This window comes from Perca flavescens, chromosome 20, assembly GCF_004354835.1.
Source record: "Perca flavescens isolate YP-PL-M2 chromosome 20, PFLA_1.0, whole genome shotgun sequence".
NCBI classification, from domain to species: Eukaryota; Metazoa; Chordata; class Actinopteri; order Perciformes; family Percidae; genus Perca; species Perca flavescens.
In genome coordinates, this window is record NC_041350.1 from 2,642,490 (window position 1) to 2,647,521 (window position 5,032).

At 30.2% G+C, this 5,032-nt stretch overlaps 1 long non-coding RNA gene across 2 annotated transcripts in view; it reads right to left on the bottom strand.

The window, feature by feature from the left end:
* Nucleotides 1–363: 363 nt before the first annotated feature.
* LOC114547285 (uncharacterized) overlaps nucleotides 364–5,032 on the bottom strand; it is a 97,500-nt gene continuing 92,831 nt past the window's right edge. For both annotated transcript variants that reach the window (XR_003691135.1, XR_003691134.1), the window contains exons 5-6: nucleotides 704–805; nucleotides 364–623 (exon numbers count right to left, since the gene is read on the bottom strand). This is a non-coding gene — a long non-coding RNA (uncharacterized LOC114547285). The remainder of the gene's footprint in view (nucleotides 624–703; nucleotides 806–5,032) is intronic.

The following is a 5,032-nucleotide window of genomic DNA, read 5'->3' on the forward strand; positions in this document are numbered from 1 at the left end:
ACTATGACTTTTTATGACTTGTTTCGACTATTACTTTGTTTACTCTTTTCGAAATACTATACTATGACTTTTTTCACGACTTTTTTTGACATACAATACTATGACTCTTTTCGACATACTATACTATGACTTTTTTCGACATACTATACTATGACTTTTTTTGACATACTATACTATGACTTTTAAAAATTTTTTTGACATACTATACTGTGACTTTTTTCGACATACTATACTATTACTTTTTTATGACTTTTTCAACATAGTATAATATGACATTTTTCAACATATGACTTTTTCAACATACAACAATATGACTTTTTTATGAGTTTAATGACATGCAAGGCAAGTTTATTTATACGGCACATTTCAGCAACAAGACAATTCAAAGTGTTTTACTTAAAACAGTAAACGTATCAAGACAAGTACAGAAGAAACACAGTACATATGGACCAACACAATAAAAAAACAACCATTAAAGAGCCAATAAGATAGAAAGTAAAAACCTTCTATGAGACAGGTATAAAATACATGAATAAAAGCTGCAGTGCAGTGTGGAGTTCTTCCGCTTCCTGGGCTCCCTCAGTACATCACGTGGAAGCTGAACATCATCTCCCTCATCACTCCTGTGGAAGCGGATGATGGTTAACCTATGAAAGAAAATGATGCTGGTCTTCTTCACTGCCATTATTGACTGAATCCTCACCTCTTCCATCACAATTTGGTATGCTGCTGCCACGACAAAGGAAAAGGACAGACTGCAGACATATCATCTGTTCAGCCGAGAGTCTGCCATCGCTCCAGGTCCCTGAGGCAGGCAGAAAAGATTGTGACTGATCGCTCCCAATATGGACATAAAATATGACACTGACTATTTTTTTTCATTTTTATTGTCAAATTGTTTTATTTCATTCATACTTCTTGACTGTTTGCAGTACTTGCATGTATCTTGTATTGTCTCTAAGAAACTTCCTTGTATGTAAAAACATATTTTGTAATAAACCAATTTCAGATTTTCAATGATGTCATAGTATAATATGTCAAAAAAAGTCAAAAAAGTCATAGTATACTATGTTGTAAAAAGTCATGGTATAGTATGTTGACAAAAGTCATTAAAAAGTATCAAAAGAAAAGACACAAAGAAATGTGACACATAAAGTTCAAACACATAACCTTCAGTTTTCTAACCATTCTCTTATCTATGGAAGCAATACAACCTATCATATGAACCTAACTTGTCTTTGTGCATTTGACTCCTTCACTTAAGACTCACTGATATTTATTATAGTAATTTTTAAAAAATGTCAAAAGTCAAAAAAGTCATAGTATAGTGTGTTGACAAAAGTCATTAAAAGGTCATAGTCATAGTATGTTGAAAAAAATGTATAAGATGCGACACATAAGGTTTGAAAACACAACCTTCAGTCAGATAACCATTCTTTTATCATTCTGAGTTATACAACCTACCATATGAAAATTAAGTGTCTATGTGCATTTGACTTCTTCACATAAATGCTATTTAGTATAGTAATTTATAAAACATGTTAAAAAAGTCATAGTATAGTATGTTGAAAACAGTCATAAAAAGTCATACTATAGTATGTCAAAATAATTCATAGTATAGCAAGTAGAAGTCATAAAACTATGTCGATGAAAGTTTAAAAAAAAGTCATGGTATAGCAATTCTAAAAAAGTCATAGTATAAGTATGTTGTAAAAAGTCACAGTACATTATGTCGTAAAAAAGTCATAGTATAGTATGTCAAAAAAAATTATAAAAAAGTCATAGTATAGTATGTTGTAAAAAGTTATGAAAAAAGTCATAGTATAGTATGTCGAGAAAAGTCATAGTATAGTATGTCGAAAAAAGTCATAGTATTGTATGTCGGAAGAAATCATAAAAAGTCATAGTATAGTATGTAAAAAAAAAGTCATGAAAAATTCCTATTATACTATGTCGAAAACAATTATAAAAAAGTCATAGTATAGTATGTCGAAAAAAGTTATGAAAAAAGTCATAGTATAGTAGCCTGGCTCCGCCCTCCTACGTACTTCCGCTTAATTTTCATTTCCCTTCAGTACTTCGTCTGGGTTTGCGGTATATTTGGTGGTCCAATCAGCGAACAGAGGGAGTGGCTGAGAATGATGACGTTGAGGACGTGCGCTAAAAAGATGCGAGCCAAGCCATAATGGTCTCTAGAAGTTAAAGCCCGAGCAACAACAATATTTTCTAAGTTGTGTTGGTGGCCATGATGTCGTGGCCCTCCTCCACACGGGGTTTGGGGCTCTGTTAGTGGTGAATGAGTTGGCCAAGGCTAATGCAAGCGATGCTAATGCTAAATATAAGCCGATAGTTGTCAGTCTCCCCTCTTGTTGCACATGCGCATGACATACAGTACATCACCACCAAACGTTAGCAATTGGTTATGGCAGATCCAGAGTGGCTCTGGGCAGTAGTAGTAGCAATAGTTTTAAACTTCAACAGAGTACCCACCTTCAAGGAAGTTAACACTTGTCATTGGAGAGTGGCCAGACTCTCTGGACAAATGAAATGTACCAGTGTCTGGTAGGACCAGGCTAATAGTATAGTATGTCGAAAAAAGTCATGAAAAAGTCATAGTATAGTATGTTAAAAAGAATTATAAAATAAAGCCATAGTATAGTATGTCGAGAAAAGTCATAAAAAAGTCATAGTATAGTATGTTGAAAAAAATTATAAAAATGCAACACATAAGGTTTTAACACACAACCTTCAGTCTTCTAATCATTCTCTTATCTCTCTAAGCTATACAACCCATTAATCAAATTAAAGTGTCTTGTGTATTTGACTTCTTCACTAAATATTTACTACAGTATTTTATAAAACATGTCAAAAATGTCATGTCAGGAAAAAAGCCATGAAAAAGTCATAGTATAGTATGTCGAAAAAAGTCATAGTATGTTGAAAAAAGTAATATTATAGTATGTTGAAAAAAGTCATAGTATAGTATGTTGAAAAAAGTCATAGTATAGTATGTCAACAAGTCATAAAAAAGTCATAGTATAGTATGTCGAAAAAAATTTATAAAAATGCGACCCATAAGGTTTGAACACACAACCTTCCTTCTTCTAATCATTCTCTTATGTCTCTAAGCTATATGACCCAACACACCAAACTAACATGTCTTTGTGCATTTGACTTCTTCACTTAAGACTGACTGATATTGATTAGAGTAATTTATAAAAAATTTCAAAAATGTCATGTCAGGAAAAAAAGTCATATTATAGTATGTCGAAAAAAGTAATTAAAAAGTCATAGTATAGTATGTCAACAAAAGTCATGGTGTAGTATGTTGAAAAAAGTCATAGTATAGTATGTTGAAAAAAGTAATTAAAAAGTCATAGTATAGTATGTCGAAAAAAATGCAACAAATAGGGTTTGAACACACAACCTTCTAATCATTCTCTTATCTCTCTAAGCTATATGACCCATCATATCAAATTAATGTGTCTTCGTTTATTTGACTTCTTCACTTAAGACTGACTGATATTTATTACAGTAATTTATAAAAAATGTCAAAAATGTCATGTCAGGAAAAAGTCATAGTATATTATTTGAAAAAAGTCATAATTAAAAAGTCCTAGTATAGTATGTCGAAAAAAAAGTCATATAAAATCATAGTATAATATGTTGGAAAAAGTCATAAAAAGTCATAGTATAGTATGTCGAAAAAAGTCATAGTATAGCATTTTGAAAAAAGTTATTAAAAAGTCCTAGTACTGTATGTCGAAAAAAGTCATATTATAGTATGTTGAAAAAAGTAATTAAAAAGTCATAGTATACTATGTTGAAAAAAACAATAAAAAGTCATAGTATAGTATGTCGAAAAAAAAAATTATAAAAATGCGACCCATAAGGTTTGAACACAGAACCTTCAGTCTTCTAATCATTCTCTTATCTCTCTAAGCTATATGACCCATCATATCAAATTAATGTGTCTTCGTGTATTTGACTTCTTCACTTAAGACTGACTGATCTTTAGTATAGTAATTTATAAAAAATGTCAAAAATGTCATGAAAAAGTCATAGTATATTATGTTGAAAAAAGTCATAGTATTGTATGTTGGAAAAAGTCATACTATAGTATGTCTAAAGAAGTCATAGTATAGTATGTTGACAAAAGTCATTAAAAAGTCATAGAATATCGAAAGAAATGTGACACATAAGGTTCAAACACACAACCTTCAGTCTTCTAATCATTCTCTTATCTCTCTAAGCTATACAACCCATCATATCAAACTAACATGTCTTTGTGCATTTGACTTCTTCACTTAAGACTGACTGATATTGATTAGAGTAATTTATAAAAAATTTCAAAAATGTCATGTCAGGAAAAAAAGTCATATTATAGTATGTCGAAAAAAGTAATTAAAAAGTCATAGTATAGTATGTCAACAAAAGTCATGGTGTAGTATGTTGAAAAAAGTCATAGTATAGTATGTTGAAAAAAGTAATTAAAAAGTCATAGTATAGTATGTCGAAAAAAATGCAACAAATAGGGTTTGAACACACAACCTTCTAATCATTCTCTTATCTCTCTAAGCTATATGACCCATCATATCAAATTAATGTGTCTTCGTTTATTTGACTTCTTCACTTAAGACTGACTGATATTTATTACAGTAATTTATAAAAAATGTCAAAAATGTCATGTCAGGAAAAAAGTCATAGTATATTATGTCGAAAAAAGTCCTAGTATAGTATGATGAAAAAAGTAATTAAAAAGTCCTAGTATAGTATGTCGAAAAAGTCATATAAAATCATAGTATAATATGTTGGAAAAAGTCATAAAAAGTCATATTATAGTATGTTAACAAAAGTCATAAAAAAGTCATAGTATAGTATGTTGAAAAAAGTCATAGTATACTATGTTGAAAAAAGTAATTAAAAAGTAATAGTACAGTATGTCGAAAAAAGTCATATTATAGTATGTTGAAAAAAGTAATTAAAAAGTCATAGTATACTATGTTGAAAAAAACAATAAAAAAGTCATAGT